The sequence below is a fragment of the Delphinus delphis genome, chromosome 15 (genome assembly GCF_949987515.2).
Source record: "Delphinus delphis chromosome 15, mDelDel1.2, whole genome shotgun sequence".
NCBI lineage: Eukaryota > Metazoa > Chordata > Mammalia > Artiodactyla > Delphinidae > Delphinus > Delphinus delphis.
In genome coordinates this window covers 51491205-51517745 of record NC_082697.1, presented here as the reverse complement: position 1 = coordinate 51517745, position 26541 = coordinate 51491205, and the positions used below count along the sequence as shown (strand labels likewise).

Here is a 26541-nt window from a genome sequence, read left to right as displayed (position 1 = left end):
TTCACTAAGGCTTGTAATTTATCCAAATGTAAAAGCCCTCCTCCCAGGAGAGCTCCCGGTACCTCAGAGACTCCTCTCGCCACCTCCCCACCCCAAATGTATCTTTTATCTTTGGAGCAACAAGATTGTCTAACGCACAGTCCATTTTCGAATTTCCTCCAATAACATCCTTTATGGCTTTAAAAAAAAAAAATCCAGGACAGAATCAGAGAACACACTTTGATTCAGTCTTCTAATCTCCTTTGTCTGGCTGGTCCTGGCAGTCTGGCCACAGGCCCGGATGAAGCGGCGGGAGGGCTGCTGGAGCCGCCACCCCCAAGACTGCACAGGAACCAATTTGGAGGAACGCGGCCTTCACTGAGAGGAGCTAGGACGCTGTAGACGCGGCCCCCTTGCTCCGGGGATGTGCTTCGTCTTCTGGGTGCGCGAGGTCTCGGCACAGGCTCTCCTCTTAAATCGATTGCATTCTAGCAGAAGGCGGGAGGAGGAGCAGACCCCGGGCAACACGCTTTCCAGAAGCAGTTGGCGGCCCGTTGGGACGGGACGGGTGTGTTTCTGTACATACTCATCTTTGAGGGTGACAGATTCAAGGAGGAATCTGCCTTGGTCTAGGAGCGGTCGCGTTTGCCGGTATTGGCAAGTGTCCTTGGTTCGACCGCAGCTTTGGGACTCCAGCATCCCTCTGGTTTTCCACATCCGTTTAAACTGGGCCCGGAATTTCTTTACTTTCCCCAAAACAAGCTCTTCACTGCTTTGAGGTTTGTTTGTTTTTAATATCCAACATTTTCAGTTGTTTTTAGCGAGAGGATTGGTCCCCAAAACCCTGCACATTCGTGTTACTGGAAACCTCAACTCTGCTGGAGTATTTTTCTTTGTAATTTCCTTCAAGCTGTTAATAATTTTTTAACCAATAAATTAAAGTTTAAAAAAATGTTTTTATTTTATTTATTTTTGGTCGCGTTGGGTCTTCGTTGCTGCGCGCGGGCTTACTCTAGTTGCCTCGGGCAGGGGCTACTCTTCTTTGCGGTGTTCGGGCTTCTCATTGCGGTGGCTTCTCTTGTTGCGGAGCACGGGATCTAGGCGCGCGGGCTTCAGTAGTTGTGGCACACAGCTTAGTTGCTCCCCGGCATGTGGGATCTTCCCGGACCAGGGATCGAACCCGTGTGCACTGAATTGGCAGGCGGATTCTTAACCACTGCACTACCAGGGACGTCCAGTTCCGCCCCCACCCCGCCCCCTCACCCAGGAAATCTAATTCAAGAGTCAGCCTTGGAGTTCTGCGGTAGACTCTGGAAGAAAGAGGAGATTTGGCCTGAGGGGTGACCCCGGCCCACGGTTGCCCCAAAAGCGGGGAACCTTCGCCCTTTACGGAAAGCAGCTCCCTGGGATTGGAATTCCTTAAGGGTCAAAGTCAAACCCCACTGGGACCCCCAGCCGCCAAAAAAGGGGACTATCACAGCCTGACGTCCAGAGCGGGGCACAGGATACCTGTCTTGATGGCGTGGACCCCAGGACTACGCCGCTCGGACTCCAGGAACCCTTTCCCGATCTGGGACAGCGGGACCACGGCAGACCTGGGAGCGCCCAGGTGAGGGGTAACAAGGAAATAGAGAGAAGAGGAGGAGGAAGAAAAGAGAATAAAGAAAGGGGAGGAAGGCCTGGGGCGCCGTCTCTAAGTGCCTCATCCATCCTCCCAGCTGGGTAGTCACGGTGGATACGTTACTGGACACTTAGCAGGGATGTTTGAGTCTCACTGGAGTAATTGCTGGACTTGAACCCTGAAAGCTATGTGACTTTGGGAGACTGTTGCCTCTCATGGATTTTCTCCCCTACCGGCATTAACCTAATCGAAGCCCAAGGCGCAGCGCCCTGAACCGGGATGTCCGCACCACTGGACCCCCGCCAAGACTCCTACTAAAATTTTAAAAGCACCTGGAGACACATTGAGGCTTTGAAATATTTTCTCTAATTCTCTCTTGCAGTGTTGGGTTCGACGCCCAAGGTTTGGGGCCTCAGGTAGTTCCCAAATCTCTACAGAGGAACTGTTTTTGTGTAAAAAGAAGTGAGCACATCCGGGATTTGAACACAGGACCTTTCACACGCGAGGCGGGAACCATACCCCTAAGCCAACGAGCCACACAAAGCACACCCTTTGGCTCTCTTCTAAGACTTCTTGGCGTCCCGGATGTGGAACAGGGAGGCCAGTGAAGTGGTGTGGGGAGGAGGTTCCAACTTCAGACCCGCCGGGAAGTGTTGAGCTCAAAGACCAGTGAGCGAGGCAAGGACCCCAGAGCTCCCCATGCCCACAAAGAGGGGAGCGGCCCCTGCACCCTACCCCCTGACCCAAATCTGGTGGATCCAGCGGATCCCACAGGCCCGGAAGGGCCAGCGATCCGTGCGTCCCCGCCCGGCTCTTATGTCACTTAGCAAACACTCCTTGCAGCCGGGAGCGCGCTTGTGGCTGCGCTGGGGTAAAAGCCAGCAAGGAACTCCGGGTCCGGCAGGGCAGCGTTGAGTGCCTTTTTTTTTTTTTAATTATTTTTTAATCATTTAAATTTTATTTTATTTATTTTTTATACAGCAGGTTCTTATTATCTATTTTATACATATTAGTGTATATATGTCAATCCCAATCTCCGAATTCATCCTACCCCTGGCCACTTTCCCCCCTTGGTGTCCATACGTTTGTTCTCTACATCTGTGTCTCTATTTCTGCCCTGCGTTGAGTGCCTTTTGACGGCAGGTCACAGGAACGCCTTGCTTGGAAAAGCCACTCCCCCAGGTGTGGTATCCTGGTTACTAGTCACTACCTGCTGAGTTTCTCAGGACTCCAAACAAAAGGTCCAAACTAGAAAAAGAGCTCGCCCAACGTGGGGCTCGAACCCACGACCCTGAGATTAAGAGTCTCATGCTCTACCGACTGAGCTAGCCGGGCACCCGGGAGCTGCTGCTATCGTTGTACATGTTGATGGGGAGTAGCGCGAAGGTGATGGAATCTAGAATAGTTAATGACTTAGACGAGGGCACCAGGGGCGGGTCAGCGGCCAAAGCTTCCTGGGCTTCACAGGAGGTTCCCCGCCACAGGTTCCACTCCCCACCGACGCTCCCTGCTGCAACAAGGGTGCTTCTAGTCCAGGACTTCCCTCACCACCCAGTAGCTAGGGAACCCGGTCTGGCCCCTATGCCCACCCGGCCCACCTGACGTCGGGTGTAGGGAGAAGCAGCTGGGCGTAGGTGGATGGAGGGAGCGGCGCCAAGGGTGAAAACCTAGGGCGAGATGTACCACAGTTAGTTTAACGATTGACCCCTTGAGGGACCTCTGGATTATTTCCAGTTTTTTGGGCTGTTACAAGTACAACAGCTATAAACACTCGTGTACAGGTTTTTGTGTGAACATAGTCTTCATTTTTCTGAGATAAATACCCAAATTGCTGGGTCATATGGTAGTTACATGTTTAGGTGGTTTTTTTTGGCTGCGTTGGGTATTCGTTACTGCGCACGGGCTTTCTCTAGTTGTGGAGAGCGGGGGCTACTCTTCGTTGCGGTGCGTGGCTTCTTACTGCGGTGGCTTCTTTTGTTGCGGAGCACAGGCTCTAGGCACGCAGGCTTCAGTAGTTGTGGCACGCGGGCTTAGTAGTTGTGGCGCATAGGCTTAGTTGCTCCGCGGCATGTGGGATCTTCCCGGACCAGGGTTCACACCTATGTCCCTTGTATTGGCAGGCAGATTCTTAACCACTGCGCCACCAGGGAAGCCCCTCATGTGTGGTGACCCACTGTCTCCAATAAAATGTTCAATAGAAGTAAAGAGTGTCAGCATCCTTGTTGCATTTCTAACCTCAAAGAGAATGTTTTCAAGGTTTCACCACAAATATGAAATTTGCTGCAGTATTTTGTAGATAATTTGAGAAGTTATGGGTATTTCCTTCTTTGACTAATTTACTAAGAATTTTAAAACTCATGAATGAAAGTTGGATTGTATCAGATACTTTCCCCTGAATTTATTGAATACATTTACCAATTTTCTCATGTCAAATCAACCTTGCATTCCCTAGGATAAATTCAGCTTGGCTGTGACATATTATTCTTTTTACCTCTCGTAAGATTTTGTTGGCTAATATTTTAAGATTTTATGTTTATTTTCATGAGCAAGATTATGTGCTTTTAAATGTCTTTTTCGTGCTGTCCATGGTTAGTTTGTTATCAGAATAGCGCTAGCCTCATAAAATGTGTTCAGAGGTTCCCTCTTCTATGCAACATTTTGTGTGGGACTAAAATTTTATTTCTTCAATGTTTGTTAGCATGCTCCACTGATGCCATCTGGGTCAAGAATTTTCGTTGGAGGGTAATACTTGACTATTGATTCACTTTATTAGTTTTAAGATCATTTACCTTTTTATTCCAGTTTGATTCCATTAAGGCATGTTTTATATTTCAAAAAATTATTTCTAAATTTTTACAAAGTTGTTTAGAATATGCTTTTATTATCTTCTTAAATTATGCAATAAGTGTAAAGTCATTCCTTGATATAGGTTATGTGTGTCTTCTGTCATTATTTCTTAACCAGCTTTTGCAGAGTTTTATCAATAACATTAGCTTTTTCCAATACCTGCCTTCCAAGATTTGTCATTAATCTCTGTTGTATGCCTGTTTTCAACTTCATTACGTTCATCTCTTCATCATTTCTTCCCTTGTTCTAATTTATCTGAGTTTATTTTTGCTGTACTTTTTCTAACTTCTTGTCATTAGCTTTCAACCTGTCTTCTCTATTACACACATCTAAGGCTATCAATTTCCCTCTAACTACTGCTTTATCCATGTCTTAAAGGTTTTGGTATGTAGTATTTTTATCATCATTTATTTCTAAGTATTTTCTAAATCCCATTGTAATTTCTTCCTTAACCTATGGAATATTTAGAAGTGTATTGCTTAATTTGTAATCATGTGAGATATTTTAGGGGTTTTTTGTTTTTGTATTATTTTGACCTATTTTTAGTTTACCATTTCTCTCATCTTTTTAAACCAACTGTTAATACATCTATTGAGTTTTGTTTCATTTTTTGCATACTTTTAATTTTAGAAAAATTTAGTCCTGTTTCATTCTTCTAAAGCATTTTACAGAGCTCCTATTCTCAAATATATTTTCATTATTGTCTTTCATGTCTTTATACATGGTATAGATAGTTGCGTTATAGTCTGTGTCTGATAATCTTAGCATCTGAAATCTTTCCAGTTTTATTTCCATTGTCTATTGTTCATTGGTTGTTGCTCATGGTGCCTCGTTTCCTTGCTATTTTTCATTGTGAGTAGCCCATTTTCCTTGTGTGGGGAATCCTGTGAGATCTAGAATAAAAGTGTATTTCTCTACAGAAAATTGTTTACTACTTACCAGTCATGGGTCACTTTAAACTAAATTTTCTACTTGATTTCCCCCCACCCCAGTTGGTCCTCAAGTTCCCAGCATTGGATTATTCATGATCCTTGGTTCAAGGCACACAAACTCACCATCCCAAACAAAAAGGAAGACCCTCTGCCACCCATTTCTCTGCTTCCTCCTCTCCAGCGTAACCATCCTTAACGTTCTATGAGAGGCAAATTCTCTTGGCACCCCATGGCACTCTTCTTTCCAGCACAAGCTGAAGGCATCGGCCAGCAAGCACTTGAGACCCCACGGTGGGGCAGGGGGGACTTTTCCTGGGCCAGTGTGCCCAGGGAAGTGGGAAAGGCTGGAGGAGTTAACCTCCCTCCCGATTTCCTCTCACTCCCCAGTACTTTGAGGAAAGGTGCCTTCCCACTGAGCAACTGTTTTGTAGGAATTTGGAGCCTGGAGCCATCCCCACCTCAGGGTTCTGCACAACAGACGTCCACCTCTGTAGAGTTCTTGAACATGTTTTTTTAGGCTTACTCACAGGTCTGAGATATTCTCTGATAGTGGTAGGTGTGTGTTGGCCTGAATCCGTTGCTTGACGTTATTGAGCTGGCAGGACATGGGGTGGGGGTGTAACCACGTGGGATAATAGCCTTAGACCAACAACACACCCACTATTGTTCTTCAGATGCTTAGATTTTGAACTTTCCCGTGATAGCAGGTCCTGGTGCTTGGTGTCTGGGCTCCTGGTGTCCACCTCTTGCGCCTCGCGAAGGCGACCCCCTGAGCTGCAGAACAGAGCAGAGGGGACACGGCTCCTGGCGGGCGCTGGGGTCCAGGGCCACGGTACTCCTACTGACCTCGGGCAGGGAAGGAGGAGAGATGCAGCAGGCCACGCCAGGTAGAACAACTGGATTTGGGGTGGGGGCAGGCTCGGGACGCCGGCTGCAAACACCAGCAACACATCGTTTCTCCCCAGGCTAATGCCTCGGCCTCCTGACCGGGCAGTGTGGGCCCAGGCTTGACGTTTCAGAGGCCTCCAGCTGGTGAAGACGGGGCTCCTGATGCACAGAGGAAGGAAAGACCTCTCCAGTCTTCGGTGCCTCGAACCTGGACTGACAGAAGTAGCTTGTTGTGAGACTCGTGGAGATGCTTTGGCTACTGGTCCTCAATGAAATTTTCTAAACCACAGTGGGTGGCATTGAGTGGGGCTGAGACACACAACTGGGGAAAAAGTAGGGCTCGTGCGGAACTTGAACGCAGAATCTGTCGCACCCTAAGCAAGAACCATACCCCTAGACCAACGAGCCACTCGACCTGCATTCTTTGGCTCTCCCCTATGACGCTGTGACACCCCAGGGGTGGGACCGACAAGGCCAATGAAATGGCTCGAAGAAGAGATTCCAATTTCAGACCCACCGGGAAGTGTAGAGTTCCAGGACCCATGGGCAGGGAGAAAACCCAGCGCTCCTTGTGCCGACAAAGTAGGCAGCAGATCTTGCGCTCTCCCCAACGCGGTGGTCCCCGCCGCCTCTCCTCCGCGCTCGGACGACAAAGAGCCCCCGGCCAGGAAGGGCGGCAGGCCTTAAGTCCCCGCGCCGCTCTTCGGTTCCTTTGCTGGCCTCCTCTCAGCCGCGAGCGCGCTGGGGACCCGCGAGGCCAAAGCCGGAGAGGAGCTCCTGGCCGCGCGGGGCAGCCGGACTGCTCAAGAGCCGGCGGGGCGCGCGAAGGGTCCTTGGGCCGCGATCGCCGGGACGCTCGCTTTGTAAAAAGTCGAACCGCCAAGTATTGGCACCCAGTAATTGCTCACCAAACCCCTGCAGAGTGCACGGAGGAAACGGCCACCACCGCCTCTACCTCCCCTCGCTGCTCCCGCTTCTACCGGCTCCGCTCCCAGCTCCCGCCACGGTGAGATCAAAACCAAGAAAGCGAGCACGTGGGGCCTCCAACCTGAGAGGCTGACTTTGAGAGTCGCTTTGTTCTACCGACTGAATCAGCCGGCCAGCTACGGTCCTGGCCTCGGATGTCCTAGGATGGCCTGGTTGGGGGGGGGGGGGGCTTGGCCCCCTAGAGGGATGCGGGTTAGCTCACCAACCAGACCCCACACCTGGGCGGGTCACGATGCCCCTCCCAGCTCACCAAGGGGAGAAGGAGGAGGTTCCTCCGGTCCTGTTGGGCAGCAAGAGGACGCTGCCCTCAGAACAGCGAGAGCCGCGTCCAGGAGTCGGGGGTCGGGTTCTGGGGCACGCTCTGCAGTTGATATGTCCTTCCCAGATGTTCAACCATTCCCCCACCCCTCTGGATACGTCCTTCCCAGATGTTCAACCATTCCCCCACCCCTCTGGATACGTGGCGCCATTTCTTCGCTCTCTCATCTGGGAAGCCCCGGGGCCGAGCGCAGGACCCAACACTGAAGTTCTGCCCACGGAAGCCCGGGAGTCTGTCTCTCTCTCTCTCCCTCCCTCTCCCCACCACTAAAACGCAACTTTAAGTAAGAGTAGGGCTCACCTGCGACTTGAGCAGCGACCATCCCGAGCCATAAGACGTGTACCCCTAGAGCAACCAATAATGCACTTTCCTTTGCTGTTTGCCGGAGTCATCTCCTTTGCGCTCCGATCCCACTCTCAGAGGAAGCCGTCTGCATCTCCCTGACGCCTCCACTGGTCGATCTTCCGTCTTCCGCTGAAAACGCTGAAAGGAAAAAGAAAAAGAGAGGGCGCTGCTGGGATTTGAACTGGGGAAACGAGTAGGGCTCGTCCGGGATTTGAACCCGGGACCTCTCGCACCCAAAGCGAGAATCATACCCCTAGACCAACGAGCCGCCACATCAGTCTTTTTCTTTTCTCTCTCAGCCCTCCTACAGGTGACTTATGTGAAGCTCGCCCCGATAGCTCAGTTGTTAGCTTGCGCACCTGTGAATCCGACTCAGTGGGTTCGCGGGTTCGCAGCCGCTGTCAGATCTGCTCCAAGTGCGGCGGGAGCCAGAGGAAGACCGCGCAGCTGCGCCTCTCCGTTCTCGGGAGGCCCCTGAAACCACGGCTTTCCTATTACACATGGAGGCAGGAGACTCGCAGCCCTGTTCCAGGGTGAACAGCTCGCCCGCAAGCGGCCCCACTCGCATCTACTCCTGGGCCTCGTCAGGGAGGGAGGCAAAACAGACACTGGAACTACTGAACAGCCCTATATTCCTCTACTTGATCGACACCTACCTGATAGACACCTGGATCAAATTCTCCCTCAACGGAGCAGTGTCTCTGAGCGAGAGGAGGAGGAGGTTAGGTGGAATGGTTCATTGGTCCAGGGGTATGATTCTCGATTAGGTACAAGAGGGTCAAATTCCTGGAGAAGCCCAGGTTTTCACTTTCTTGTATTTTAATTGGGGACAGTTTTTCCCGAGGAGGAAAACCCTTGTCAGCCTTAAAGAGCATTGGTTCTTGCCTTGTCCTGAGAGTCTAGAAGCTGCCATGAGAGGCCCCACCCTCTACAAAGGAGCAGACAACTCCGAGGGCAGGACCCAGCCCAGATTCCTCTGGTGAGCAGGAATTTCTGTGTTTCAGCTCACTGTGCCTCTAACAGGGCACATTTTAGTCGGGAGTGGACAGCCGGGAGCAGAAAACCAACCCACGTGGGACCGGAATCCACAATAGGCGCCAAAAAGCCCGCCCAACGTGGGGCTCGAACCCACGACCCTGAGATTAAGAGTCTCATGCTCTACCAACTGAGCTAGCCGGGCAACTGTGACCAGTTGACTATGGCCAAGTTTTCAAACTTGACTGGCTGTGGACCATTCCCAAATGACTGGATGGGGCAAGTCCCGGGGTCAGCGGGGACATGGATCCCCTCAGGGCATTCTGTGGGTCTAGACTGCCTGGAATCCTCGGCGTCTACAGGCCAGGAGCAGCTGTGCCGGGTTGGGGGTGAGGCGCCTCACTGACCAACGGACGGACGAACGGCCGGCGGCTCAGCAGCCGCCGGAAGCCCTGCGGCGTGGACAAAACTCAGGGCTGACGCGCCCGAGCTGATCCCGGGACTCGTGGCCCCACGGTCCGAAAATGACAAGGGGCCCACATAGATGCTGTTGTTGAATATCTAGGTTAAAGTCGCGTCTTGGCTCAGGAAGATGTCAGGGTCTGTTCCAGATCATGGACGTTTTCAGCTGCACGCATTGCCCTCAACCCCAACCCCAAAAGTTAGTCTGAGATCCTGGATGGCGCCGGTCGCTGAGTTGAATCCGGTCTTTCTCTGGGCCTTGACACCGCCTGAGGCCCACCTGTTGAGGCCAGGGTCCCTGCACCATCCTGAGGCCAGGGGAGGTGGGTGCGCCAGCTTGAGGTGGCTCCAGGGATGTGGGAACCCACCCTCTTCCTCAGAGCGACGGAAAGCAGGCCTGACCCGTGGATTCCTCCTGCCCTTGAAATATTTTGCTGAACCCTGACTCTGAGTCCAGCTGGATCACCTGATGGGAGCAAGCCCTTAGGATCCAGAGCTAGGGGTTGCCAATCTAGGACAAGACTGTTCAGGTTCCTGCCCAAAGGGGTGGGGAGGAGTGTGAGGTGGGGAAGCAAGAGGGGCCCCGGGAACTGGGAGGGGCCTCAGGGAGGAAACCTGGGCTTCCACCAGCCCAGAGTTGCCCTGCTCAGGGAGGTGGCTGGGGTGGCCTGGGGTGGCCTGGGGTGGGCAGACAGGCCGGAAACTCAGGCAGGAGTCTTGAGGCACTGTTCTAAATGCTTTACCAAAAAATTAAGTAACTTAAGATCCCAACCAAATCTTTGAGACATGAGCTGCTACTATCCCCACTTTACAGATGAGTAAACTGAGGCCCTTGAGAGCCCAGGCTTGGTGGGTCCAGATCTGTGAAGTTCAGATGAGGAATAGAGGAGCTTGGTCCTGCAACCCTCCTTCAACCCTAAAGGAACTGCCCAGGATTTGTGTCCTTGACCTTCCACACTTATGGGGAGGCTCAAGACCCCAGACCACAAGCCACTTGGCCGTGGAGATTTCCCAGTTCAGGATCTCTCCAGGAAGCACAGAATTCTCCTGAAACTGAGGTTCAGGGATGGAGTCTGTGCACGGAAGTATGGATGCATGGGTCAGGGACATGGGTCAGCCCACAGTATCCCAAAGTGAGACCTGGACAACGAGGGGAGAGGGCAGGGCTCCGGCTCCAGAAACCCCTCTCTTCACTTTCTCCTGTCTCAACCCCTTTGCTCTCCATCATAACGTAAGGCACCTAGAATCAGGGCCCACCATTCCATCCACACCACAAAAGTGTCCTGAGTGCAAGGGAAGGGCTTGTCCAGGATTTGAATCCAGGGCTTCTCACTCCTAAAGCTAGACATATACCCTTAGAAATCCATCAAGGTCAGTTACTTCCCCTGCCTCTCTTCCTTCCTTGGAAGTGGTGTTGCTCCCTGTTAGGTGGGGACTGTATTGTCCATTCTTCTGACAACCATTGGCTGAGCCAGGCCTTGAGCTGAGGCTGGGGATACACTGAGTACCAACTTGCCCACAGAACCAGTGACGGTAGGACTGTGAATGGCAACAGGGTCTCCTGGATGCTGGGAGGAATCCCTGGAGAGAAGCATCTCAGGGCTGGGGTAGGGAAGGTGGGTGCAGCAGGTGTGGGGCTGCCTGCATTTGAGAGGGGAGGGTAGAAATTGGCCCCTAAAATAAGAGAGAATCTGGCCCCTGATGCTGGGGTCAGGTTTTATTTTAAACATGTCTATTCCTTATTCCTATACTATCCTCTCTGTCACCTGGGCTCCCAGCCTCCTCTGTCCACCCGTGCAGGGGCCAGGGTGTTGCACAGGGCTCCCCAGGGGGGCCCAGCTCTCTCCTGTGGGTCTGAACAGAGCATGTCTGGAAAAGGCCAGGAGGCCACATCTTGGGGTGTCCTATGGGTTATTTTATTTTGTGGATTCCAGGTTGTTCTGGTCTCCACAATGAGATAGTAATATTTACTCATGCTGGGAGTCCAAGAGTATCTGGGTGCAGGCCTCAGTTAAACCCAAAAGTCCAGAGCCGTAAAAGACAGGTCCAAGGTGTGGTACAGACCACATCCCTGAGATAAGAGCCTCAGTTCAGCAACCCACCCTGCATCCACAGTGGCAGCAGCCTTAGGGGGGTAAGGGGGTGTTTTAAGAGGAAGGCAGAGCCTGGTGCCCTGGAGGCAGGTAGACCAGGGAGGGTCCTCAGCTCCTTCCACCTAATTCCCATGCCTTGGGAGCCTCCAGAGACCAGGATACAGGTGTGGGTCCCTACCAGGCTTCAGGCTCTGGCCCAGGGTGGTCGGGAGGAGCAGACTGGTTGAGTTCCTTGGGCTCTGGGGTCAGGGCTGCTCTGAGGCCCTTTGCTTGCAGAGACAGAGGCAGCAGTGGAGGAGGCTGAGGGTGGTTTGAAATCCAAGCCTGTTCCTCTGCTAGGAGCAGGAGTGTGACCACAGATCCTCAGTCAAAGGGCAATGGGATGTTAGGACCCTGCCTCCTGGATGGGTGTCCCCGTCGACCTGGCCTCTTTTCCTCCCGATCCCCAGGTTTGGATGCTTTCCCCTCCAGCACCCTCACTTGGAGCATTCCCTGCGGTAAGACAACCCTACCACCCACCCATAGAGAGGAGTAGAAGGTGAGTCTCCTTTAGTGTGAAGATGTAGGGGGCCCTATCGACCCACACAAGCCAACTCAGGGGTATGAGTGAGGCAGGGAGACCCCAGGCAGTAGAGGAGCAGATGCAAGTAGAGCAGTAGAGGGCAGTGCAAGTGCAGGTGGGGCCCAGGTGACTGGCTGCTCCTACCCTTTTTCTTCCCATCCTTTAAGTCCCACAGGCGAGTACAGGCGCCAAGTCCTGGAGCTCAGACTCCCACTCGTGGCCCAAGTTCCAGCGCCACAGAGGAATGTCGGGGTCCCATCCCTGGACAGTGGCCCACTCACCGGAGCCTCCGCCGCAGACAAACCGGGTCCCCTTTGTCGCGCGCTCCGGTGGGGTGGTTTGAGGTCTGAGGTTGCTGAGTCCACAGTCTGGATGCCCGGAATCCGAGGAGCTGCGACCTCCTCTCTCTTCCTGAGCATGATCCCGGGGCCAGGTCCTGGGTCTGAGCCTCAAGGGCGTCGTTGTGGGACAAGGTGCCACGCCGGTCCGAGGACGAGTGCAGAGGTTCCGAGCTCTCCCCGCACCCCCACCTCGGTCCTTGTCCACAAGTCCCAGTGTCCTTCCCAACAGGGTCCCGCGGTCCCCCCTTGCCTCGCCTCCAGGTGAGACGAGCGGAGGGTGAGGGACACTTACTCCAGCTGGAAAAATCCGAAGCGACCGCCTCCCCTGTGCTGGGCACTAAAAAGGGGAGACCTGGTGAAGCTCCTCCTCCTGGAGGGGGCTTCGGAGCCTTCCCGGTTTGCCCCACCTGAAACAGACAGGGTCTGAAAACTCCCCCAAGGCTAGCACCATACCCTTAAACCAAAAAGCCAGAACGAAGATGCGGGCTCTCGGTACTCGGTCACCCTGGCTCCCCCATCTGGGGCAGAGGCGGGATTCTCCGCTCCAGGGGAGGGAACCTGGGGGAAGTTTCGGTCCCGATACCTCCAAAGGGAGGGTGAAGTTAGGCTCGGTGTTCTGGGGTCCGGGGTCCAGTCCCGGAGATGCACACGCAGGGCGGCTTCCACCAACGGCCCGGCTCCCTCCTCCATCCCCACCAGGCGCGGCGGGGACTTGAGCGGCCGATGAGCTGGGGAGGCCCCAGGACCCAACGGGGCCGGGCCCGGGGGTGTCCAAGATGGGCCCTAAATAAAGCAACCAGCACAGCAAAATGCTGGAACAGACATCGGGCGCCGGAAGAGTGGAAGGGGGCGGGTCCTGGACGGGAAGCCAGCTACCAGGTAGTGCGCCCCGGTGGCCTAATGGAGAAGGCACTGGCCTCCTAAGCCAGGGATTGTGGGTTCGAGTCCCACCCGGGGTATTCACTCACAATTTTGGCATTGCTATGCTGGGGTGGCTTCTGTTGGCAAAAACTGTTGTCAGCCACATCTCTGAGAGCTGCACCTTCTAGGACCCCCGAGGTTAGGGGACGGGTGTTTCTTTACACCCTTGAAGGTGAGGAAAGAAGGGAGCTGGGGCCACCTGGGGCTGAACCCACTGAGGCTAGCTGGGGGGTGAGGGGCATCTCACAGAGGTGCAATATCTTTAAAGTTCTGATATGTAGTTTTAAACTATCTATCTAGAATGTTTACATTTAAAAATCAATGTACATCTTATAGACTAAGAAACGACCATATGATCACCTCAATACATGCAGTAAAGGCATTTGATAACTCCAACCTCCATTCCTGATTTTAAAAAAACTCTCAGCAAACTGATGTTGAGGGGTAGGAGAGAGAGCGAGGAGCTATGAGAAAACTTTTGAGGATGATGAATATGTTCATTATCTTGACTGTAGTGACGGTTTGGGTGTACACAAATGTCAAAACATATAAAATTGTGCACTTTAAATGTATACAATTTATTATATATCAAAACTTTAAAAAATTGAAGTATAATTGATGTACAATATTATATAAGTTACAGGTGTACAATATAGTGATTCACAATTTTAATGCCGCAGAGCAACTAAGCCCGTGGGCCACAACTACTGAGCCTGCGCTCTAGAGCCCACGAGCCGCAACTACTGAGCCAGCACACCTAGAGCCCATGCTCCACAACAAGAGAAGCCACCGCAATGAGAAGCCCGCGCACCACAACATAGAGTAGCCCCCGACTAGCTGCAACTAGAGAAAGCCTACGTGCAGCAACGAAGACCCAAAAATAAATTTAAAAAAAATTTTAAAGGTTATACTCCATTCATAGTTACTATAAAAATTGGCTATATTCCCTGTGATGTACAATATAGCCTTGTGGCTTATTTTGTACATAATAGTTTCTACCTACTAACTCCTTGCACTTGTGATGCCCCTCCCCCCTGCCCTCTCCCCACGGGTAATCACTAGTTTGTTCTCTATATCTGTGAGTCTGAATAAAACTTTTTTTAATGACCACAAAATTATTTGACACTCTTTCCACTGAGAAGTGGCATCTGTGTCTCTTCTCCCTGAGCCTCAGTGGGCTGTGACTTCTTCATACAATAATGTATGGCAGAAGTTACACTGTAGAACCTCCAAGGTTGAATCATGAAGGGGGATGCAACTTCCATCTTGTTCAGTAGAACACATACATGGGGTTCCATGTTGCCAGGTAAGAAATTCAATTAGCCTGAATCTTCCATGCTGTGAGAAAGCCCAAGCCACATGGAGAGGTCATGTGCAGATGTTCCATTCCACAGCACCAGCTGAGCTCAGTCTTTGATTCATCTCAGTTCATATGACAGCTGTGTTGTTAAAGGAGCCTCCAGATGTTTCTAGACTTCAAGTCTTTGCAGCGAGGCCCCAAATTTAACAGACACAAGTTATACCTGCTCTTCCCTGTTGAATTCCTGACCCACAGAATCAATGAGCATAATAAAATATTGCTTTATGCCACTACATTTGAGAGTGTTACATAGCAATAATAACTGACAAATAATAACTATTAAACTAAAAGATGGCAAACATATTTAATGGAAGAATTTTGAAAGCTTCTCACTATGAATTCTGAACAAAACAAGAAGGCCTCCTATCACATTTCAATTTAACATCTTATTAGAGGTCTTAGTGCAATCAGGCAAGAAAAGTAGTTAAAAGGTATAAGTAAGGATTGGAAATAATTAAACAATACTGCCATGATTCACAAAGGACATGCCTGAATAGGTAGAAAATCCTACAGATTAAAAATAATAAAAAAATAATGAGTTTTGTAATGTAACTGAATCTAAGATTAATATACAAAAATGTATTTTTATGTAACTGCAAAACATAGAAAATTATATTCAAAGTGATATAATTTACAATAGCATCCACAAAATCAAATACCTAGCAAAAATTCTAATGAAAGATGCGCCAGACCTATTTCAGAAAAATATAAAACACTATTATGATCAATTAAAGAAGACCTTGATAAATGAAGAGATACATCATGTTCATGAGTTGAAAGACATTATTGTAATGATATCAAATCACCCCCAACTGACCTACAGAATCAATGTTAGACCAATCAAAATCCCAATCACTATTTTTGTATAAATTGACAAGCTGATTCTAACACTTATATGAAAGTGCAAATGACCAACAATAACAAAAACAAATTTCGGAGATTTACACTCCTGAATACCAAGATTTATTATGAACCGAAGTTATTTTGGTCACAAGGGTAAACAGATCATGGAACAAAGCAGCGCAGTATTAGAATCACGCGTACTCAGATTCTTGATTTGTGAAAGTTTGCACTACAAAGCAGTGGGGGAAAGGACAATCTTTTAAATAAATTGTTCTGAACCAAAACTGTCCCCCTTTAACAGATGGTGAAATTACGGCCTACAGGGCTAAATGTCTTGAGTCCAGAGCCTGGGTTGGGAGGAATGCGACTCCCCCCTCCCCCCGCTACAGGGTCTAAAACAGAAGGGAATGTTTTTACAACTACGGATTCGGTCAGCATTTGGACCTGGGACCTCTGTCCCCAATAACAAAAGTCATGTCTCTAGCCCAGCGCAGTCCATTGTTGAAGGCCACAAAAACGAGCCACATCTATCATTTAAACTCATCTAGCAGCAGATCTTTTTTTTTTTTTTTTTTTTTTTTTTTTTTTTTTTTTTTTGCAGTACGCGGGCCTCTCGCCGTTGCGGCCTCTCCCGTTGCGGAGCACAGGCTCCGGATGCGCAGGCTCAGCGGCCACGGCCCACGGGCCCAGCCGCTCCGCGGCACGTGGGATCCTCCCGGACCGGGGCATGAACCCGTGTCCCCTGCATCGACAGGCGGACTCCCAACCACCAGCAGATCTTTTTTTAAGTCTTTAAGTTTAATTTAATTTTATTTCTTTGGCCTCACCACACAGCTTGCAGGATCTTAATTCTCGGATCAGGGATCGAACCAGGGGCTCCGGCATTGAAAGCGCGGAGTCCTAACCACTGGACTGCCAGGGAATTCCCACAGATTTAAAAAATACAAGTAAAAAGGTAAAATTAAGTGTAATGTATTTTAATTAACCCAATATATCCAAAGTATCATTTCAACACATACTCAGACTTCTTACTTTTTTTGAACAAAGCCTTCAAAAGCCAATGCGTGTTTTTACACTTAAAGCAGCAATCTCAGTCGGACCAGCCGGAGGAAACCAGTGTCCAGCCGGGGAAGAGCTGCCCTGATCGAAGAACACAACGAAGCTGCTTTTGGGGACTGGGGAGTTCAAGGGCTGCCTGGACCTCTGCGGTTAGGTTCCCCGGGCTGGGGAGGAGGGGAGGGACGCGGGGGCGCGGGGGCCCGGGTCAGCAGGGGTGGGCCTGGAGCAGAGCGCAATACGCATGGCCGGATGAGTCTCTAGGCTCGGTCTCTCATCCCCGAGCTTTAAAACAGTGAAAAATCGGGACGCACAACTTGAGCTCGTCCGGGATTTGAACCCGGGACCTCTCGCACCCGAAGCGAGAATCATACCCCTAGACCAACGAGCCTCCCTAGTGAATTATCTTCCAGTGCTTCCTTCACAACTATTCCCATCGCCCCGCGACTAGGGTTTATCCCGAAGTGGACTGGGAGGAGCACTGGAATCACAGCGGGGAGACCCAGGAAACCCAGACCGGCAGGGGCAGAAAGAAGGGTCCGCTAAGCCCGGACAGGGCCGAGGAGATTGATTCCTGGACCACAACAGGGGATAGATTCTTGCCCCAGGGGAGTGAAGAGCAGAAATGTGGGGGTGGGGGAAGGGCGGGGACGGGAGGCTTGGGTGACCCGGAGAGCACCTTACTCTCCAGGGGAACCCGAGCCTCAGGCTGACAGCCGTGGGGCTGTGGATTGTGGCTGGGGAGCAGGCAGGAGGCAGGGGACCGGCATCAAGTAGGCCCTGGTCCTACGGTGGGGCCCCTGCCCTAGAATCTCTAGGGGAGGAGGAACAGGGGGGAAGGAGGGGAAGGTTCCGCTTTTTGCGCCGGGCTCCAGGGCTGCCAGCCTGCGGCTGGGAGAAGAGAGCTCCGATGATAGAGGATTCTGGCTCTCCCTGTTGATCCCCAAAGTGCCGCAGGGTGGACGACGACCACCTTGGGAGCCTCCTGTGGCTCGGGCAAATCCTTTCCGCAGGAAAAGTAAGGCAGAGTGTGGTAAACAGTGGCTGGCTCGTTTGAATAATTCAGTGGGTTTTAGGGTGTAGGGGCTGTCCCTAGGGGTCTAATATCTGGCCCTGGGTGATTTGGGGAAGGGGAAATATTGGCCTGGTGTGTGAAAGTTAGATAAGGAGTTGGGTCAGGGTGTGGACTGGAAATTGGTTGGTTTGCAAACTGTCTACTTTCTCTAGAATTAGCTGACCCTGGGGTTGGCAGTCTCTTCCTAGCCAGCAGGCCCCTCCAAGAGGTCAAACAATCATTAAAAAAAAAAAAAGACCACACAGGTGTCTTCACCCACTTCACCCTGTCTATCCTTCCTTCACCAAGCAAAGGTCCCATGCCTTCTCCGGAGCTCCACGATGGTCTGTAACCCTAGCTCAGGCAATGGTGTGTCAAGGTCCTGGAATTTGTCCAAGGGTCTTGTGATTGGCCTGGCTAGGATTCCGTGAATGCTTGCTTTACAGGAGAGAATCTGAACTCCCTCACTCCAGCTTGGCAAAAGTTGGGCCCAGCGTGGGGCTTGAACCCACAACCCTAAGATTAAGAGTCTCATGCTCTACCGACTGAGCTAGCCAAGCAAGGACAAGAACAATCTTTGACGCCCAGCTTCTCAGAGTCCCAAAGGCAGGTCCTGCAAAAAATGGCAAAGGTGCAGCCGCCCCCGGAGTCGACCTTCTGGAGGCCGGACACAGTCCTTGACTGGGACTCTGGACATCCAAACCCGGCACCACGCCCCCACCCTGCCCCCCATTCTCAGCCAGCTGTCAGCAGACAGGGAATCTTTCACCTGGTGTTAAAGTGGAATTTTTGGCGTGGGGCCATTAGCCACAGCCCTGGGTCGGGGTCATTCAGGGTGGTCCTTGGGGGGTGAGGATGGGGGCAAGGAACAGCCTCTCTCGAGGATCAGGGGAGCCTGGGTTGACACTCCCTCTGCTTGCATAAACCCAGATCCTAACTCAGTACTGAGCCCCTGCCTATTTATGGCTCCAATTCTTTTAAAATGACCCAGAGAATCAGCCCCCTCCCACTCCTCTGCGGATCTATGTGCAGGGCCACAGAGAGGCCCATGAAGTCCCAGAGGGGAGGGCTCGTTGGCCAGTTCTGTTTGCCCCGTTGTAGAGTCCTCGCCTCTGTGACTCCACGGAGCCACAGCCTGCCCAAGACCACCAATGTCTTGGGAATATAATGGAAAAATCCGAACCTCTCCTGGGTCCCACCCACAATGGTTCATCTGTCCAGAAGGTCCCTGGCGCAGGGGCACATTGTTTACCATTCCTGCTCAGCTAGGAAAACCGATCCTGGGTGGGATTCTCTTCCTGACCTCCCACTACTTCCCCACAAAGTCTCAGACTCTAGAAAAGCTGCCGCTACTGAAAAGTCAGAAGAGCTAGACTGAATGAGGAGCCTCTTACCCCCTCCCAGCCCCCCACAGTGCCAAGGATGACAGCCCAGCCTTAGCAAATTAACCAGAACACCCTCATCCCAGCCTCGGGGATCTGTAGGAGGAGCTAAGTTATGCCAATGTCCAAAGCTGGAGCTCCATTTGCCCCAAACCCGGGCAACAGAAACCTCCAAGACCCAACACGCAGTCCCTGCTCCGGGTGGAGCTGGGGCTCACAATCTCTGGCTTAAAAGGCCTGCGAGACCCCATTTGGCCATGGGCCTTCCCCCCACAACAAGGCTGTGTGGTTCCCCTCCTTCCACCCTCTGACCCTGCAGCAGCCCCTCTTCCAACGTGCACTCCAGTCAACCCCACCCACTCTGCCCTTCCCCCATCTCCCCCTCCTCACTCTGCCCCTGTGTCAGGACTTGAACCAGCCTCCCTGCCCCAGCCCGTGACCCCTCCCTTCCAGGTGTGTGCCTCTCCGTGCTCAAAGATCACGGCCTCTCCAGGTGGGGCTGGTCCCCACAAATCTTGTCCCTGCAGAGTTCTCAGCGCGGGGCCTGGCTAAGGATCCGGCGCAGGGGGTTTGTGGGATGAATGCAGAACGGAGCCAGAATGCTCGGTGGAGAGCAGGGTCACCGAGGTCGCAGGAGCAAGAGGGACACGCGAGGGTAGTATCTCAGGTGTGAGAAAGCCCATTGGGATCTAGGCATGAGCTCTTCTGAACATTTTAGTGCTGGCGCTGGGATGCACAGGGAAGAGCGGGCTGGGGACCCTCTGCAGAGCTCTGGAGAGGACAGATCCTCCGGGGCTGGGAGAGGTGGGGGCTGTGGACAAGGCCACCAGCTCAGGGATGGAGGCTCCTACGGGAGGGCCCCGGGAAAGGCCCCGGCCACACTAACTGGTCCTCTGAGGTGACCGGTGCGCCTGGTCCCTAAGCCTCACGAGACGCACATTTCTCTGAATCCCAATTCGCTTCCAGTGGAGGAGAGCGACAGCTGCGTCGCACGTGGGCTCGTCAGGACGGAGGAGTCCAGGCACCATGCCTCTAGCTCTGTCCCGAGCCTTGGGCTGTAGAGAGAAGAAAGGACCCTCAAGTTTCCCTGCCGTGGAGGCATCAGTCTTCTGGGCGTGGAGACGCCAGCCGAGCCCAGGACTAGGAGAGGCACAAGGGAGTCCCGGACCCGCAGAGCGTCAGCCTCCGAGACCTGGTGCTCACAGGGGCGGCGACACTGCGCTATCCTCTTCTCGAGGGCTGAGAGCTGAACTTATCCGAGCTCAATACGGGGGCCGCTCGGAATGGGGAAAACGGGGACCTGAGGCTGCACAGGGAAATGGTGTGAAGATAAGCTGGAATAGGCAGTCAGAAGTTCAGGTCTACTGTGGCTCGTTGGTCTAGGGGTATGATTCTCGCTTAGGGTGCGAGAGGTCCCGGGTTCAAATCCCGGACGAGCCCATTCTCTTTTCTTTTTAACCCAAGAACTCCCAGGGTACCCAGCCCAGGGACTCCTGCGGGAACAAAATATGGCTCTGAGGGCCCGTCGACCTCCACCGCCCACATCCAGCCCGCCAGCCTGATCGGAAGGGCCAGAAGCCCTGAATCTGAGTCCTGAATTTGGGCTCCATATTAGTTTAGGGAGTGGGAGGTAAGGAGAGAGATCTGCACGCACAGCCGGAGGCCACAGCCTCAGCTTGGGACACCTCGCCCTCCGCCCATCCCGCTGAGGCTCAACACTCCCAGGTGGTTTTCCCCTCTGGCCGCCAGAGGGAGCGCCGAGCCGACGCTGCTGGGCTGGGAATTGGGGAACTTCCACCTGGGCCCCGGTCCAGGAAAGCCCCCAACTGTGTTCGGGTGAGCTAGGCTCTGGCCGCCGGGCTGCACTTCTTCTGTTGTTAATGACCAGTGGAGGATAGGGGAGCCTCCAGAGACCCCCCCCACTCCCACGAGGCGAAACGGGAGAGTTGGGAGGCTGGGTAGGACTGCCCTGAGCGTGCACCTCACGAAGGGGACCCCTTAACTTCGGCCGCAGTTTCTTCTCACTTCCCCTTTCCCTTCCTGGGATCTGAACAGAAACCTCAGAGCCACCTCAGCCGGTGGCCCAGAACCTAGTAACAGCACCCTCGCGCTGCATTAATCCAGCCTCTAATGATGGACATCCATGTTGCCCCAACCTTCTCTTTGTCCACATGGGGAGCAGTAAGAGGCGCCCCTTCTCCCCCCAGACAGGGGGCATCAGCCGAGGCCTAGTGGAGACCACGAACACCTACTCCAGCCCAGCAGTGAGGAGGTCCCACCCTGTGTGAATTGCCCGCGCCAGACAGCAACAGGGCAGCCCCCACTTTCCCTACCAGAGGGGCATCTAGTCAGAGAAGGCTGCAAACCAGAAGATTTAAATGAGATCTAGAATCTCATAACGTAATACCGAAAATGTCCAAGATGCAATTGAAAATCACTGGTCAAACTAAGAACCAGGACAATTTCAACTTGAAGGAGAAATGACAAGAGACACCGACTCAAATGTTGGAACCATCTGCCAAGGAGGGTAAAGGTGGGTGAAGCAGCTGTGGTAAAAATGCTTCAAGTAGCAATTACAAGCTACTTGAACAAATTTAAAAAGTGAAAGTCTCAAATAAATGGAAGATATAAAGAATAGCCAAATGGAAAACTTAGAACTGAAAAATACAATAACCAAAATAAAAAGCTTAATTGATGGGCAACAGCAGAATGAACAAGACAGAAGAATCAGTAAACTTGAAGACAGAACAATAGAAGTTGCCCAATCTGAAGAACTGAGAAAATAAACTTAAAAAATAAAATAAACCAAATAACAGAGCCTCAAGGATCTGTAGGGCTTTAACAAAATATATAATATTGGAGTCACTGAAGACCCAAGAGAGGAGAAAAATGGGGCTAAATAGTTTTAGAAGAAATAGTAGCTGAAAATTTCCAGTAGGTTTTTTAAAAAAATAAACTTTAGGAGAGGGTGTACTCACACCTCTCCATTCTTTGATGAAAGAATAAAGTTTTCAAAATAATCCTTATTGTTAGAGTTCTCAAAAAACAACAACAACAAAATCGAGCAGAATTACATAACCCCCTGCCCCCAAACACCACAGCCTCCTCCATTCCCATGTTGTTGTTGTTGTTTTTCTCAGTATCACAACTGTTATTTCATGCTGGTGCTACCTATCAGCTGCAGTGGCTGTAGCTTGGCTGTGGCTGTGTGTTCATTCCAGGGTCCAGGGTGAAAAAGTAGCCCTAATTGTGCACATGCTGTTCTCACACTGTGGGCAGGAAGGGGAGGGGTGACCCTCACAACAGCTTTTAAAGTTTCTTCCTGAAAGTCAGCTCTGATTACTTTACAGATGCCTTTGAAGTCACATGGCCAAGTTCAACATCAAGGAAGAAAGCCAATAACTGGGAAAAATAGAATCTACCGCCCTTCCAGAACCCACAACCAAATCAAGCAACGGTCCATCAGGAAAACGTAAAGCGACCATAGGTGTCTGGGGTCACGGGAAATCAGGGGCTTGCACCGAATGAGGTGGGGGAGGAAAGTCAGGGAAACTGTTGCCACGACCTCAGCCCAAGCACCGAGGCGGATGGTCTGGAGTTCGCGGGGGTCCACTGCCATCCCCAGCCCTGGAGAACCCTCGCCTGTCTCTCGTCTGCAGCAGGGAAGCAGGTGCTTCATGAAGGCTCCCTGGAGAGCAGCCCTGAAATTCAAGGCCACACTTCTGGCTGCCTCCGGATTTCTCCTCGGCAAACTCGAACTTCCAGAGGAAATTCTGGGAAATGCGGCTCCCATCTTGTTACGGGCCGAACGCTGGTGTCCGCCCCAAACCCCTAGGTTGAGGTCTGACCCCACCGTGATGGTACTTGGGGACAGGCCTGCGGGGCTACCAGGCCCAGAGGGCGGGACCCCCCGACGGGAAGGCGGCGGACGCGGTCTCATCTGGAACCGCCCGTAAGACAGCGGCCAACCTGACTGAGCTCTTCCCGGCGCCCGGGGGCGCGGCCTCAAGGTCCCCACCGTCGGGGAGTAGGCGGCGGGCAGGCCCCGAGGCCGCAGCCCCGCGCCTTAGGAGCAGGGACCGCCGGCCGCTCCGCGCTCCCGCCGCCCGCTCCCATGACGGCGGCGCGCGCGAGACACGGCCCATTCCCGTGTATTTTTGAAATCTATCTCCCTCTACTTTTTTTCTGACGTATTTTAAAGCACATATAGCATTGCTTCACCCGTAAAAGCTTTTTGCCTTTTTTTCCACCAAATATCTCTACAAATAAAGTCCTTTGTTCTAAAATACTCGCAATGCCATGTGCACATCCAACAACATTAACGGTGATGCTGCAGTGTTCTCTCGTGCTCAGTACGCATGCAGGTGCCCGCTGCCTCCTAACCTCCACTCCGCATTTGGCTGGTTAGATTCAGGATTCAAGCCAGGTCCGCACATCGAGGTTGGTGGAATCTGAAATCTCATTGAGTCCTCAGCAGATTCTCCGAGGTGCCCTGTCTCCAGAATTTGGGGTAGGGAAGGAGCAGGCAACCCCTAGGTCCCACTCCCAGTCCATCATGTATCTGAAGTTCCTTTCTGTTCTGGAGAGCCAAGCCGGGAGGGGGCTGGGGCGGGGTTGCCCCAGCCCCGACCTTCCCGGGTCTCACTCCTGGCATGCAAGGATCCGCTTGCTCCCTCCAGTGACGTCTCATTTCTGACCCTGAATCCCGGGAGACTGGATCCTAAAGCAGAGGGCGTGAGCAGGGTAGGTGTCGCGGCAGGCTCCACGGGGTCTCCATTCCCCTCCAGCAATCCACCACCAGGTCGCTGGTTCCAGCAACTCAAGATCGTCCAAAGGACGGACCAAGAAATGTTGGGGCAAAATAAGTTTTTAAATAAAAATAAATTTCTTTTAGCTAATTCAAAGGAAGTATAGATGGAGTTATGCGAACAAGTGGAATCCAGTTAAGTCTAACAATTATTTTGGGTTCACGGGCTTGTTTGCGTAAATATAGTGGTGGGTCCCTTATCATTGCCCCATTTCGGGCCGCGTGTCCGCGCATTGCAGGATCATCTCGGGCTGGCCCGCCCCGAGTTCTATCCGTGCCTCAGGGCTCCCGGGGGCAGCAGAGCCGCTGTCTGTCCTTCCGTCCATCGGTCAGTGTGGAGCCTTACCCCTCCCCCCCCAGCTGCTCTCCGGCTGGGGACACCGCGAATTCCGGGCATTCTCAACACGCAGGTCGCCCGACGGTGCTCCACGTCCCCGCTGACCCCGGGGCCTACCCAGCCCAGTCATTTTGGGTTATCCACAGCCAGTCAACTTTCCAAACATGGTCGCAGTCTACCAAGCATGGGTGCTCGGCTAGCTTCATCGGTAAAGCGTGAGACCCTTAATCTCAGGGTCCTTGGTTTGAGCCCCACGTTGGGCGTTCTTTTGACAGAATCTCTAAGCAATTCCTGGCATTCGGTTTAGGTACAAAATGCACCAAAGGCTAGTCTGACGAACTGGGTCCAGACGCTGCCACATCTGCAGCCTGTCAGTTCGCAATGAGTCACTCCGCCCAAGCTCTCACAGGCCTGGAGTCTCCTCCTTACAGTGGGTCCGCGAACCCACTTGATTCCTCAACTTCTTTAACCAAAGGAACCTTAGAAATGGGTCCATCAAAGATTTGAACCTGGCTACCAGACAAAAGCCACCCACCAGTTCCTCCTTTGGTTTATTTAGTCGATGGAGCGAGCTGCTACTATTATCTGTGCATCTGCAAGACAACGTGGTGTAAAAAGCTCAACTTATACTATGATATTCCTTTGGGAGTGAGGGGTATACTGGATTCCAAGTCACAATCGTTTCTCAAACAGGAGTGACCCTACAGGGCAGAGGAGCCCAGACCACTGTGAGGAAGGACGAGGGTGAAAACCAGGGTGGGCATGTCCATATCTGGTGAATGCGACAGCGGTGTGTCCCACATCCCAACTACTCTTTTTTTTTTTGCGGTATGTGGGCCTCTCACCGTTGTGGCCTCTCCCGTTGCGGAGCACAGGCTCCGGACGCGCAGTTTCAACGGCCATGGCTCACGGGCCTAGCCGCTCCGTGACATGTGGGATCTTCCCGCACCGGGGCACGAACCCGCGTCCCCTGCATTGGCAGGCAGGCTCTCAACCACTGTGCCACCAGGAAAGCCCCCAACTACTCTTTAAAAGAGGGGCTCGTCCGGGATTTGAACCCGGGACCTCTCACACCCTAAGCGAGAATCATACCACTAGACCAACGAGCCACCTCCTGAGGGTCATTTGTTCTCCTCTTGAGTTCAACGTGGTTCTGTCCTCACTGGTCTGGACTGTCTCGGTTTTCTCATCCATGGATCGTTTCCCTTTTCCCCACGAATGTCAGGGAAGGATTTGATTCCATGGACAGGAGGGGGATGGGAAGGCTCAGCATTGGCACACTCTGAGACTCCCAAGTCGGCAAGTCCCGATGCGAGTTTTGGAGGGTCCCGCTCCTCTGCTCTCCTCTCCGCCTGTGGAAAACTGAGACGATCAGCTCAGGAGAACGTCCCCAGGTCCCTCTTCCATCACCGGGCTAAGGGCTGGGCAGCGGAGTGAAGCTGAGAGCCGGGTTTGGCCCCCCGCCCCTGGCGTGGCGGGCTCCCCGGACGCCTCCGGGACCGCCACCCCCACCCCCACGCCACTCACTGGAAAGACCCGCCGCGGGGTCCCGAGTCTCACACCCCGTCCAGATCAGAGAACTGCCTCCCGGAGCCCCAGACTCGCGTCCCAGTGCAGACAGCAGCTGGGAAGGGACCCCGGCGAGGGGGTTTAGGTAGGGAGCAAAAGGATGAAGGAGGAAGTTGAGGAAACTCAGGGAGCCCTCAGGGGACACTCCCCGCCCCGCGTTGCCGTTGCCGTTGCCACTGCTGTGACCTGGGTCACGGCCCCTCCATGTCCGCTGAGCACACCCAGACACCAGACTTCAGTGTCCAGGCCCGATCTGGCCACTCAAGTCCAACTGGGATCTGGGTCCACCACCCCCTGGGCCTGCCACATGATCCATCCTCACAGGCCCTGACCCCACACCAGCCCTGCCAGGGATTCCGTTTCTGCCATAAAATGACCAGAAAAAGCAAACTGGGCTCCTCGGGGATTCGAAGCCAAAGTGAGGGTAAGAACTCCTCCCCAGGGACCTTCCTCTGCAGTTCGCACTTCCTGTTCATTGGACAAATGCCCAACTGGAGGCAGGCCCTCGACTGAGGGCATGGGTAGAGGGCAGCAGACACCGGGTGCCAAAGGGGGTTAAGGCAGGCCTGAGGGAGGGACACCACTGACACAGGACTTTGCAGAGGAAATAACCTGCTGGTGGAGGCAGTAGTACTTTCCCCTCAAGAAAAGGGGAGTCTTAAAAGGCTCTGGCTATAGGAGAAGAAAGTGCTGGCCAGGGAGCCTGGTTACCCCGGTTGACCCCCACCAGGCCTTAGGGGTGGGAGAGGCCTCCCTGGACATCCAAGTGGGGCCCGGGGTTCTGTGCAGGAAACCCACTTGCTCGGGGACTTGAGAGTCAGGAGGCATGAAAGGGGCACCCAGCATGCACGACCCTGGGCT

The 26541-nt window shown here is 52.7% G+C and overlaps 8 non-coding genes across 8 annotated transcripts; 2 read left to right on the top strand and 6 right to left on the bottom strand.

Annotated features, from left to right (window-relative positions):
• Positions 1-2862: 2862 nt before the first annotated feature.
• TRNAK-CUU (transfer RNA lysine (anticodon CUU)) lies at positions 2863-2935 on the bottom strand. Its single transcript has one exon. It is a non-coding gene; the product is annotated as a tRNA-Lys (tRNA).
• Positions 2936-8114: 5179 nt separating this feature from the next.
• On the bottom strand, positions 8115-8186 carry TRNAP-UGG (transfer RNA proline (anticodon UGG)). The gene has a single exon. It is a non-coding gene; the product is annotated as a tRNA-Pro (tRNA).
• An 839-nt stretch (positions 8187-9025) lies between these two features.
• On the bottom strand, positions 9026-9098 carry TRNAK-CUU (transfer RNA lysine (anticodon CUU)). Its single transcript has one exon. It is a non-coding gene; the product is annotated as a tRNA-Lys (tRNA).
• A 4139-nt stretch (positions 9099-13237) lies between these two features.
• TRNAR-CCU (transfer RNA arginine (anticodon CCU)) lies at positions 13238-13310 on the top strand. The gene has a single exon. It is a non-coding gene; the product is annotated as a tRNA-Arg (tRNA).
• A 3539-nt stretch (positions 13311-16849) lies between these two features.
• On the bottom strand, positions 16850-16922 carry TRNAP-CGG (transfer RNA proline (anticodon CGG)). Its single transcript has one exon. It is a non-coding gene; the product is annotated as a tRNA-Pro (tRNA).
• A 1150-nt stretch (positions 16923-18072) lies between these two features.
• TRNAK-CUU (transfer RNA lysine (anticodon CUU)) lies at positions 18073-18145 on the bottom strand. The gene has a single exon. It is a non-coding gene; the product is annotated as a tRNA-Lys (tRNA).
• Positions 18146-20335: 2190 nt separating this feature from the next.
• Positions 20336-20407, top strand: TRNAP-AGG (transfer RNA proline (anticodon AGG)). The gene has a single exon. It is a non-coding gene; the product is annotated as a tRNA-Pro (tRNA).
• A 4741-nt stretch (positions 20408-25148) lies between these two features.
• TRNAP-AGG (transfer RNA proline (anticodon AGG)) lies at positions 25149-25220 on the bottom strand. The gene has a single exon. It is a non-coding gene; the product is annotated as a tRNA-Pro (tRNA).
• Between the last annotated feature and the right edge of the window lie 1321 nt (positions 25221-26541).